The sequence below is a fragment of the Cryptotermes secundus genome, unplaced genomic scaffold (assembly GCF_002891405.2).
Source record: "Cryptotermes secundus unplaced genomic scaffold, Csec_1.0 scaffold423, whole genome shotgun sequence".
Lineage (NCBI taxonomy): Eukaryota > Metazoa > Arthropoda > Insecta > Blattodea > Kalotermitidae > Cryptotermes > Cryptotermes secundus.
The window spans coordinates 573,104-586,537 of record NW_019731985.1 but is presented as its reverse complement, the minus strand read 5'-3'; the positions used below and the strand labels follow the sequence as shown (position 1 = coordinate 586,537).

Below are 13,434 nucleotides of genomic sequence, written 5' to 3'. Positions count from 1 at the left end.
ACTAGGAGAAATACCTACTCCAGCGCCATTCTGTCCACTACGAGCTACACATGAAGTCGTCTGGATTTAAACCCAACCCGCAGCGAGAGGCGAGGGGCTATCTTCCCCTTCTTATTTTTCAGCACCCACGGATTAGTCTCTGGTCAGTTTCAGTTCAGGGTTAGGCTACCTACTGATCATTTTTATTAGGCATATAATTTTGTCTGTGGTGTTCTATGTGTGCAACTTGGTCTCTGACATAAAGGGAGTAACATAGACTGAGGGTGTTTGAGAACAGGGTGCCAAGGAGAATATTTGGACCGAAGAGGGATGAAGTAACAACAGGCTAGAGAAAACTGCATAATGAGGAGCTTCATAACTTGAACTCTTCTCCGAGTATAATTAGAATGATCAAGTCAAGAATGATGAGATGGGGAGGGCATGTAGCAGCTATGGGATAGAAGAGGAATACATATAGGAGTTCTGTATGGAAGCTAGGAGTAAGATATAGCGCCAGGAATACCTATATATAGGTGGGAGGATAATATTAGTAGGGTTAATAGAGGTAGGGTGGGGTGATATGGACTGAATTGATCTGGCTCAGAACAGGGACCAGTTGAGGGCTCTTGTGAGCACGGTAATGAACCTTTGGGTTCCGCTAAATACTGGAAAATTCTTGAGTATTTCAGCGACTGTCGGCTTCTCAAGAAGGGCTCAGCTCCGTGAGTTAGATCAGGAGCACAAGTTAAGAAGCTCCTGATTACGTAGTTTACGGCCTCGTCTGAGTCTGTGTTCTTCCCCATGCACGAGACCAGGTTCCACTGCGGGTGGTATTACAGTTTTGTGTAACAGAGACGCGTAAACTAACATGCCGCGTGTTTGAGCTCGTCTAGGACCCCACTTACCTGAAGACATGCCCACAGTTCAGCCTGATGGACTCATTGTCTTGCCTCTTAACGTGGCGGTACATGCGCAGAGCGTGTCGCCCACTGCGCACGTTCCTCCTACAAGTTCTGTAAGCGTGACATTTGTCGTTGAAGTTACGTTAGCAATGAATATTCGAGCATTAACACGTTGCAAGAATTTAACGTTATGTGCCAGGTCACGAACGAGCGAATAGTCTTTCTTTCCAGTGTATCATGTTTATTCTCTGAGTATTCCCGACATTTTCATGTGTCAATATGAAGTGTAACGATTGATTATTTGTGCCTGTTATTCGTGGGAGATGGTGTTAAGCGTCGACTTCGATGTATCGTTCGATAACATGCTGGATTGGAAAGGGATGCGGGAGAAAACAAGGGAAGTTAACAGTACGGAAACTTGTGTAACTTGTTCCCATCTCAATTATGACTCCATCTCTTACTCTGTCTTCCCACATCTCTTTTGCCATATACTTTTTAAGTCATAGCCTGTACATGAATACTTGTCCTCTCTATGCTACCATTTCCCAGTTCTGTCCTCACATCTCCATGTTCCTCAGGGCAGTATCTTGGGTCCACTCCTCTACGTGCTATACACCTCAGATATACCGACCACCGAATTAACAAAAATAGGTACGTTCGCAGACGACACAGCAATTTTCGCTACGTCAGAAGACCCGGTAATTGCTTCATCTAATTTACAAGAACATCTGAATCTAATGGAGAAATGGCTACACCGATGGAAAATCAAAGTGAATGAAAGCAAATCGGCGCATGTGACTTTTACTCTCAGGAAAGGTAACTGCCCCTCAGTACACCTAAATCATGTTAACATTCAACAACAGGATGTAGTAAAATACTTAGGACTACACCTGGACTCAACATTAAACTGGAAACACCATATAGCGAAGAAGAGAAAACAAATCGAAATTAAGTTCAAGGAAATAAATTGGCTAATAGGTCGGAAATCTCACCTAACAATAGATAATAAACTGCTGATCTACAAAACAATAATTAAACCCATATGGACATACGGCATTGAGCTCTGGGGATGCGCCAGCAGGTCCAACATAGAAATCATCCAGCGAAGTCAATCCAAAATACTTAGAGCCATAGTTGACGCACCTTGGTACGTCTAACCAAACTCTTCACACCGACCTCAAGATCCCGTATGTAAGAACCGTAATCACAGACAGAATCCAAAAAACATTATCAGAAACTGGAATCTCGCCCCAACAACGCAATAGAAGCTCTCCTTCAACCTACACAATACAGAAGACTAAGACGAACTTGGCCAAACGATCTCCAGGAAAACTGAGGTGTAGTCGATGGATTACAGCTCTTCAAGCCAACTTAGTACAATAGAATAATTATTGTACATGACAGCAAATTAGCTCATAGAATGTAAATTCAGATTGCTAATAAATGCTAAATAAAAAAAACATTTCCATGTATTATTGTGTCTGTCTGAGTACAGCGATCCACAGATTCTTCTGAGCGGCCGCTCTTTCCGTCAGGCCCTTACATACTGACTGACACACTGTCTGCTTTGAGCACCGGCACATCGGGAAGAGACCGTTTGGAGACAACGTCCAGCCCACCAGCCACTCTGTGTGTGACGACATGATCTCCCTCACCGAATTCCTTCATGCTCTTACACACGAGCAATGCTTGCAGAAACTTTCTCTGTTATGGCTAGCGGTAATACAGGAGTCCTTGTCTGGCATTTGAATCCACCGCATCGCAAGAGATGATAGCAACTGCACTTCAATCAGCTTACAGCATCTGTGGAATTCTATTGACGCCATGGCATATACAGGGTGTTCATAATATAAATAAACTTAACAGTAGCCCAGTACCATAATATACATCCTAACTCGTGTTGCATGCTACGCGCATTTCCCAGCAATATCTTGAGACTCGAGTTTCTCACCTCTGTTAATATTATCCATGCTTAAAACATAGGCTGAACACGAAGTGAACTCATCATTATTCTTGTTACTCCTAGAAGGGGCAAACGTCATACACAGAGCGCCATATTTTCGGTCATTTTTATAACTTTGTTCAATTTTGTCTTCTCTTAGAGATTTCTCCTCGGTTCTCTAAGAGGTCCTTCCCGTCTTCCTCTCTTTCTTCCCCTCTCAGAATCTTGTCCCAGGGCGTCCTTTTCTAACGGCGCTCTTCCCCTTCGTCGGTCCATGTTTAACACATTTTCATTTTTCTTGTTTGATTAGGGAGACGGGATGGCTCGGGAATTGAGGAACTGAGATTCCAGTCTCGGTGGGAACAAGAGCTTTTTTCTCTTCTGCTGCTCTGGGTCTCAGCCAGCCAGGGACTGTTTCTGCGGAGGTAAAACTGGATAGTCTCCTCCGTCTAGTCCTGGGGCTAAGAAGGGTGGAGCTTTATCTCTATTCGTCAATACGTCTTCATGGTGCGTTGCCCAATTAAGCACGGGGATGACTTCTTTTAGTTTCTGTCTGTCCTGTTAGGTTTGAAGGCTCCTGGCTGGAGGTCACCGTATGTTCAGAAGGCTCCATTTTCAACCCATAAAGTTGATCGCCTGTTCCGAGTTGTTCAGATTACAACTAAAGCGTCTTACACTTGAAGACATCGCTCTCGAGTAATTGGCATTGAACTGTGAGAACGCGCGTGCGCGCCTGATGTTACCACTGTACACGCTTGAACAGTTAAGTTATTAGACCCCGCGGATTGAATTGTAGTCTTTAGATGTAAGAGAAAGCGAATATCACCTTAATGCACCGCTTGCTACTCGAAGGGGCACTTCGCAGTCTGCCATCAGGAACAGCGACAAAATCGTATTATTGTCAGTAGATCGTAAGGTGTAGCATTGTGCAAGATGATTGTGAACACCCTGTATACATGTATCCGCTATGCAAATCTGTGCTGAACCAATTGAATTTAGAAAGCTTCATTATTTTACTGAATGCTCCTAACTCATCACAGTCAATTGCCTGCATGGAAAACCCTTTTCAATTTTAATGCAATTAAAATATAAGACACTTAACAATGGAGTTGCTTTCCCGTTATGACAGATTTCTTGATCGCACCTCGAACTCGGCGGCGGTCCACAGATCAGTATTCTGCATTACGGTTCATTAGTCCGCATTTTTGTTGGGGAGTATCGCGGTTCGAATCTCAGTGTCGATACGTTTTTTTGAAAGAGTCAGCTTACAGGAGCAGGAACATTAGCCTGCTTATGCGTTCTGACATCTCATGCTCTTGTGAGTAAAGTAGACCTGTGGAAGCGGTGCGACACGACACGACACGACACACCTCGTCTCGCCCAGAAGTGAGGGACCACACTGGGGATGCAGCGTGACGTGCTCATGACGTGACTTTGTTCCCACTGCATCAGTGTAACAAGGATAATGTTTGTAGTTCCGAGCAGTCAGGCATAGCGGTAGCGCTACATACTTGTATTCGGAAGGTGCCTGATTCGAAACTTGGCCGGGACACTATCCTGACGGAGGATTTTCGTAATTTTTCTCATCCCCTCAAGGCAGATGCCTGAATAGGACCCCAAATTAGGCCACAAGCCCTTCCTTTCACATCCTTGCCAAGTCGATAACTCACCAGTCTCCATACCATTCGACACTGTGTAGTCTGAGCTACTGACAGCGTCTTTAAATAAACCAGAAATAAATAAAGCCGAAGGAAAGCTATGCGTACATTTCCTAACTGGTTTGCGTTCCCCTGAGGCTTCTGTTAGAGGTTCTCCAGTCATTCCAAGCAAACGGCGCGTCACAGATAGGCCACGGCAGTCACTTCGTCTCCTTGTTACCTTGGTTGTATCTGTTTCTCCTCTTTGTTTCCCCTGCGATCCAGCATCCCGCATGTCTATGGGAAGAATAACAACATAGAGCTGACCCCATGGGGCAGAATCGTTCTTGAGAAGCTAACAGTCGCCCAGCTAGTAAATAAGTTGTTTGCATTTTATGAAACCCCGAAAGTTCATTACTATGTTCACAAGAGCCCACCACACCGGCCCCCATCGTAACCCAAATGAATCCAATCCATACACCCACCCCCTCAACATTATTTCTTTATGATCCATCCAAGTGTTCTCTTGCCTTTGGGTCTTCGGCCAAAATTTTGTATGCATTTATCATATCTCCCCTCCCTGTTAGATGTTCAGCCCTCGAGTTATTATCAAATGCGGTACTGATATCCGTGCAAGTGTTCGGTGGCCCACAGACGCCATTGTAGAGTCGACTAACAATTGCCCGAACCGTCCCCCCCCCCCAAATTCGCGCTCTTGTGGCCCAGGCCATTCAATGAGTTTAAGCACTCTTGTGACGTAGAGGCAGCTGCTGACGTCAGACGCTCGGATCAATACACTTGTGACGTCACTAGGTTTCGTGATGGGAGGAGGCTGACGGTGGGAATGGTAAGGCTTCGCTTGGAAGAGGACGGCAGGCCCACGTTGCTGCTGTGTGACTGTCCGGCGTATTGATGTTCTCAGTTGCAGAGAGGCCCCACAGTCCCTTGGTACCGCGGTCTTAGCTGCGCAAATGGGTGTGAGGCACTGGTGCACTAATACGGGAGTTTGCTGGAGAAATACTGCCTCTGGGCATATGCATCTAGTTAACTCACTGCTTATCTGACATCTGTTTTAATATTATCGTTCCTTCTAGGATGTCCAATCGCGGGCCACTATTCGTACTTTTCAGCGTTTGAAGTTGCTGTCTTCGTGGATGTTGCGCCATATAGTCTCGCAGAAAGGTGTCAACGTTTCGGAGGAATCTGCCCTGAAAATGGAAGCAGTTAATTCCCTCCAAACCCTTGGTAGTTATGTACCAGACTACACGGCGCCATATTTCATGAGACTGAGGATGTTTGAGGACAGGGCACTGAGCAGAGTGTCCTCCCCCGGACGGAGGCAGTTACACAGTGAGCTCCATAATCACAAGGTGGTTGAACGAAGAATAATGAGATGGGCAGGGAATGTAACACACATGGGAAATGGCAACTTCGAAGACCTGAACAGAGATGTGAGAATAATATTAACATGTATCTTAAATACATAGGATATGTCGATGTGGATTGGGTTCACTGGTTCAAGGTTGTGACTGATTACGGGCTCTTCTGGTTCTGGCAGCGAGTTACTTGATCAGCTGAGAGACTGTCAGCTTGTGACGCTTAAGATCCTTCTCTCTGTTGCGACCTGCAGGCATCCCTCCCGAATGGAGTTGCTGCGTCGTCTGGTTTCTGGCTGCTTTCTAAAGCGCAGCGCGGCCTCACTCCTGATGTAGCCAATGCTTCACAGATCCGATCCGTTGTTGCCGTGTGCAGTTAACGGCAGACATTGACAGTGACTCAGATTATATAGCGTCGAAAATTAAGGTTGTTAATGTATGACATATTGGGAGAAGATTGGAAAAGAAGCGGTTGTGTCCTTACTGAAGACACTCCTGCATTTGCCCATAACGAGAGTCCTCGAGGAGTGATATGTAGACAGCCAAGAATCGAATGCCTTAGACCCCTCGAGAATAAACAGTGACTAACGGCATTTTCGGGGTTTTCTTCACAAGAAACCGGCGCCGGTCCCTGTCATAATACAAATGAATTCGGTCCCCATCCTCGCAACGTATTTCGGTAAGATTCGTTTTAATGACATCCTGCCTAGTCTTTTCCTTTAAGGCATNCCCCAATCTTGTCCACGTATTGCACTTGTTACTATCTTCTTGTGGCCTTCCGATGTATGCCACCAAAATCACATTTGCCTTGAGAACTGTTGCTTAGTAGCAGAGAGACTGTTTATATGAAATCCGTTAAGTGCTCTGGAAAATGAAGCAGTGGGTCACGACGAGAGGATATGACGTCAGTTGTTTCAGTGATTGAAACTTGTGATCTCTTTAAAGCGCCTCGGTAATTATGTGTACCGTCCGCTTTAATATTTTCTCCACGCAGTGTGTTTGTGTGTTCTTGTGATATCACAATAAGCAGCGATTGTTCCCCTGAACAACACTAATCGGTTGGGCTCTGTAGCGGAAATACAGAGTGTTCCCTGTGAGGTAGGGACAAAATTCGTGTGTTATTTAGATCAGCTTCAGGTTGCAGCGGCTCCTGGAGGCGCGCAGACACGGCCGCTCGTTCTCAGTGGGCGCGATGCGTAACGCTTACGTAACCCAGTGCACTCACTTTCTAGCCACTTGTTTACTTTCGTAAGGGAATTTTAGCGTTGTCGTAGGGAAATTCTTGTTTCCTAGCGGAACGATAACACTTTCCGTAAGCAGCGTTCTACACCAGTGTGCACGCGATGCGATGGCTCCCCGCCTGACAGCGGACTTAGTTTGTGAAACCACTGAGGTTCTCACGGCGGTCGCTAGGAATAGTGCTTATTGCCTTCTGGGATGTGACGTCGTCCAGTCTGGTACAAGTTTACCGACTGTCTCCAGGTTGCAGGAGGAATTCAGGTTACATAACAGACCGAGCGTGTTGATATAGCGGTAATGGCCTAGACTTGTGTTTCAAGAAGTGCTCGGTTCGAATATTGGCGTATGCACAGGCTGACCTGTACAGACAGATGCCGGGATAGTACCTCGATCAGGCTTCAGCTGCTTCCTTCCAAACCATTTCCGGTTCATCCGTTCGATGCTATGTAGTTTAGCTACTGAAAGCATCGTTATACAGTCCAGGTCATGCATGCAGTTGGTGACCAGATCTGGAAGTCTGGAATCAGCGCGGGATACGAGCGAGACGTTCTTCAGCCCAGGGAACTTGTCCAGTCGCTGGTACAACACGACCTTGACACGCTGGAAAACAGAACTGCCGACTTCGCGTGCCACTCTCACGTGATGGCGTATCCTGAACAGCCAATTGGAGCTGAGCTTTCAGACCTACCTCAGAGGTTCGAATTGCCGACATGTCCCCATCATCCTAAGGATCAATAGTGGCCTAGTTTGAGGTGCTGTCCCAGCATTGAGGCACGGGAGATCTCAGTCAGATCGGCCGATGTCTCGTCAATGTGAGGGACAATTGTGGTGACGCATCTTCGTGAAATTCAGAAAGAGCATCATGGAATTTCGGGTCTCTTCATCTTTATGCTTTATATTAGTGTCTTCAGCAGTGAAAGATTATGAGATCGAAATTCTGAGGTGGAAAAGAAACTGACACTTCAGAAATCTTAAATGGTGACAATGCTACGACAGTATGCGAAATTTAGCTGAATTTATTAAAACTGGAAATGAAACTTTGAGACAGTTGAGTGATAATTTGCTCTGGTGATGTGAAGTAACGAAATTAATTTATTGTTTTTAATTCTGCCATGTTACCTTTTTATGTGTCTGCATCTGACTTCAACATATAAGACCTACCTGTATGACAGTTATAACGTTTATTTTGTGCAGAAACCTAACATGCAATCGGTCGGGTAAATTTCTGCTGACCCTCGCCAGCTCAGTCTTGGTTTTCGGGTCCCGTTGGGACCCATGGCTGTATTTTTATTCTTTCCAGTACTTTTACGTGTTTTGAAATGGGGCCTCCTCTTCGACGAGAGGAGGTGTCTGTTGGCGATTCCCCCTCTGATGGGGGATGGCTCGATCGGGTACTCAGCCACTGTCTGGCCTACTCTGTCCAAACATGCGAATTATCACGTAGACAGAAGTAGGATAAAGTTGTCTCTGTGCTAAACTAATTAAGCACAACGCCATGAAGACGTATGGAGGACTGACTAAATTTCTGCTGGGCTCGCCAGTAGAGTCATTCTTGGTTCCGAGTCCCACAGGACTTATGACCCTATTTTACTATCTGACGACTCTGGAAGCCTTCAGAGCCCCTTCTCCGGGTGTACAGATAATATATACAGATTGAGTCCGTACCTCACAGGAAACAAACACTACGCCTCCGCTGCAAAGCCCGACCTGTTAATGCTGTGAGAACCATACGGAACACAGAAGTACACTGTGTGGGCAGAATGCAGAGTTCCGTAATGCTAAAGCTGGTGGTGCTTTGAAGGGTTACTTCTGCAGATGTTCTGACTGCCAGTCCTTACCGCTGTGCTGTTAGTTTCTTTATGTCGTAACTGTAGGCTGTTTGGAGCAGTAAACGGCCTTGGATTGTTCGCCAGACGCCGTACCGTTACTTTCCTCACGAACTGTCCAGCTGGAACACAGTTCTCTTGCCTTACGGAGTTAAGTCTCAAACACAGACGTGACACCGTATTGTCTGGCAGAAGTTTACCAGACCACACGACGTCACATCTGATTATCAAATCCAGCGTACGATGAAGTTTCAACAGTTGGAAAGGAAGTGGCAAGAAAATGTCGGTACCTGAGGAGAATCCAGGAGGCAGAGTTCTCTCCCCTGGGATGTAACGCCGTCTAATCCGTCAGAAGTCAATCGGCGTTTTGGAGGAAAGCTCCGCTTGCCACCTGCTTTCACTCTGTTTCTTGCTCGACTTAGTGTCCGAGTCTGAAGGTGGAGGCGACAAGTTCCTCCGAAACCTCGGTTGGCGTAGAGCTCTGCATACCCTCAGATCCTACAGTATTACATAACGGGAAGATCGGAGGATGGCATAGGAAATAGAGGTGGAGAGTGTTCCCGGTGCCACAACATTCCGGGAATTCCTTTGACCAGCCGAGCAACAGTCAGTTTCCCAAATACTCTGCTCCATGGGGTATGATGGGCAGGATATGTAGCTGGAATGGGGCGAAAGGAATTGCATATGTGTGCGTTATGCAGGGATAGCGCTTATGTGTGTGTACTGGAGTGGAAGAGGAAGTAACGTATATCGGGGCACAGGGCTGTCATCGAGCCGGTTAGCATAGCAGTAATGCGTCCTAACCCGTATTACAGAGGTGCTCATTTCGACGACATTCTGTCTTGATTTTCCTCGTTTTCTCAGAAAATTCTGGCATTGCACCTCGATTAGGCAACAGCCGCTTCTGAGCTACTGACATCCCCCAGATGGGACGAGTCCCCCGCGCTTGTTGTGTGTCGTCATGTTCTCCAGACAAGGGACAATAGTGTGGCCATGCTGCGAGACCAAGAATATGAAGAGAAGCGCACTATTTGCGGAGCTTACTCTGCTTATTTTTTACCCAGAAGAAGCAGGCAGCATATTCCTGCGAAACGTCGGTAAGCTACTAGACTGCAAGGCGTTACACCCCGGAAGATTTTTTTATTGCTAGTGGGGTGGGACTAAGTCCCTTGTACTGCGGCCACTTCTGGCCTGTTGTACCAGCCCCAGATGTTAGATGAGGGTGATTGTGGAGCAGTTGGTGGAATGAAGATTGGCAGGGGAAACCGAGGTACTCGGAGAAAACCTGCCCCAGCGCCACTTTGTCCACCACAAATCCCACTTGTCCAGACCCAGGATCGAACCCAGGCCGCCGCGGTGGGAAGCCAGCGACTAACCGCTTGAGCTATGGCGCGGCCCTCACCCCGGAAGATAGTACCATTCATAGTCACCGCTGTGACGAGTATAGAGTTTATATGTTGTTATGGACGTGAAACAGTCGAGGAACGCCTGCCGTATTTGGTGTGCAGCGGACACTCGGCTCTTGTTAGTCACCGTCTGAAACCTGCGGAGGTTGTCCCCGGCTAGTGGCCCACATTCGCACAGTATAACCCCAAGTGTGAGAGAGGGTGGGGGGGACAGAAACATTTTCTTGCCTTGACGTTTCCAAGGCGGTGCCGGCTCGACCGAAGTACGGGTGCATTTGACACAGGGTAAATCGTTGGGAAGTGAAGGAGGTAAAAGGTTAGGAAGAAAGAAGTTGGGCAAGGGGATTTACTCCGTGTGACAGGAATTTTGAGATTAACTTCGGAAGGGCTGCATGCAAATGAATTTTTTATTTGGCACTGGTTGAGGGGGAGTTGCTTGTTGCGAAACATAACAGTGCAACGTAAGCAACTCCTAGCCAGCAGTCCGACGTTTCGGTACTAGAACCGCAACGCTGCACAGGATTTTGCGAGTATATTACAGATCTCTCGTCACCTCCGCTTCTTCAGTTCCACCATATTGTGTCTAGCGTTGATGTCACCGCCGACGGACTTGCCTCTCCGGGATGCTGCCAGAATGCTTGTTGCCTGTAAAGAGAGCGTCTTTTCTTCTGAACCCTAATGTTACGTTCATATGCATAACATATAGCAGCTGAGTTCCTGCCGCTCAGGAAACAGACTGCATCTCGCGAATTTGCTTGACGTTTCGGAGGAATCTTAGAGTGCCGTTAAGATGCAAGGGTTAAAGTATCTCAGAACCGTTGAACAGAGTTTAACTTCATATTTCTGAAGCAATTTGAAAGCGCCCAGTTGCAGTGAAACAGATGATGTCAGCAGAGAAGCTGCTCTTTGGCCCCAACTGTGATAAGTAAACGTGATTACTGTGTAGATGTAGTTGCCCTGACGAAGTTCCATGCGCGCGCTTCGGATGTGTGGCCATCAGGAACGCTTGCATCACAAGATGAACGCGAATGTAGAAAGACTCGCGTCACGCTGAGGAGAGTTGCCCTTTAGACCGCCTACTCCAGAAACACTCCACTTTGCCCACGCAGTGCATTAACAGCTCTTGATTCTCACAGTAAGCAGCAGTCATTTGAAAGAGAACAATCGTCTGGGTTGTAATGCCTTGTACTTCGGAAGAAGTCCGCCAACGTTTCGGAGGATTTAACGCCGTTTGCTTCAGGATATAAGAAAATGCTCTATTTGGTTGCCTACTTACTGCTGGTTTCTTGCTTGGCTTACTCTTCGACGCTGAAGATGGGGGGAAGTATGCATCTGAGAAACGTCGGTGGACGTCAGTCAAACTGCACGGTGTTACAACCCATTAAATTTGTACTCTTCATACTCACTGCTATGAGAACCTCAAACCCAACAGCGATTTTTTATCCTAGACAAAATTAACCGACTGTTGTTTGTAATGGGGATATCTCGTATTTTCTGTGAGGTATTAGCTGAATTATTGAATATTGTAGAGATTAATTTCTGGCTTATAGGGCTTCACTTTAGCCACATTCAGCATCTCTGATGAGTGATCGACACGTAATTCAGTATATGCAAACTTTGGGCGTTTGGTGGCGGGGAGCATTGCTGCATTTTATAATTTCCTTGTATGACGCTAATAGATACGCCCCTTTATGTTTCAAATTGGGTAGCTCATTGTCTCCTTATCGCGCTCTCTTGCGTTGTGGGGGGACAGTATCTGCATATGGAGTTGGCCCTGTGCTTAACTAATTAAGTACTACACCATGAAGGCGTATGGGGGGAGTGAACGTATAGATCCATGTCTTCTTGACCTCTGTACTAGTTGGAGGCGAGTGCTCAGCTTCTCTCACTTGCCGCTTCCCCCCCCCCCACCGGCACCCATTTGAATAGGAGGCTGGGGGGGCACCAGAGCCGGTCTGGAAGAAGTGGAAAAGAGAAACTTCTTAACCGCACCGGGAGTCGAACTCTGACTCCTCGGTCGTCCAGTCCGTATCCAGACTGCGCTATCACAGCTCCTACATGTGGGTAGCTGAGAATATGCCGAATAAGCAGTCGCTGGCAGCCGACAATAGGTGATCCTCCAGTTTCAGTTTATGCGGGAGGTTGCAGCTCACCGTAAAAGCAATATACGTATATTAAGAAATGTGAACGCTTAGTGACGGCGGGTTCTTGCGAACACGGCAGTGGCATGGAAAGGCTTTTGTAGCTGAGCAACTGTTAGCTTCTCAGTAAGAACTCTGGTTCAGAGTTAGTTACAAAGGTACTATCATTTGAAAACAGAACCCTGAATGCGACTCGGGATGAATCTTTGAGTCCATTTGACTGGCCTTCTTGCAGAAAGGATTGCCGACCAGCAGCTTATCGGAAAAGCCAGCTACAGTCAGATTTTTAGATGTCAGCATCAGTTGAATGCGCGGTGAATTTGGTCGAGCCCAATACGAGAATGTGTGGTTTAAAGGAGCACAACAAGTTTTGGTGAATCACGTTTTTTGGTTTGATTACGTCACCTTTCTCCCACTAAGCACTTTCTTTAGTTCTTTCCTGCCTTCCCTTCGCCACAGATAAAATGGCTGACATTGTATACTAACAGGAAAGAAAATGTTTAAGAACGAAGACAGCAGATATCAAACCAGTCGCAGTGTTAAACAACCAGCCGCATATAAACACCACACTTACACCTCGATGTTTAGGGCTGTGGACGCCGATCCCCTTAGTGTCTTTTTTTTAGTATAATGCCATGTAGTCCTGTAGACTTCACCGACGTTTCGGAGGATTGTACTGATTCCATTGTTAGGATCGAAGAGTGCCAAGCAAGAAGCAGGCGGCAAGCCCAGTTTCTGTGTTGTCGATGGTGGCTTGTTATTTCCACTGTTGCACAATTCTGAACGAAGACTGGGTGTGTGTTTCATTTCACCGGTGGTGTTACGTTACAGATAAGTTCGAGACGTTTCTGTGCGAATGTCACGTGTTTTGCGTTCAAGTGGTGAAGATACGACAAGATTCGAACCACCGACTTAAAAGAATGAAATCTGAGTGGTTGACATTGACAAGACTATACTCGAAATGGCTGATAGCACCCCCCCCCCCC

At 46.7% G+C, this 13,434-nt stretch overlaps 1 protein-coding gene across 2 annotated transcripts in view; it reads left to right on the top strand.

Moving 5' to 3' along the window:
* LOC111867428 (terminal nucleotidyltransferase 5C) overlaps positions 1 to 13,434 on the top strand; it is a 57,781-nt gene that overhangs the window by 38,056 nt on the left and 6,291 nt on the right. The window lies entirely within an intron of this gene.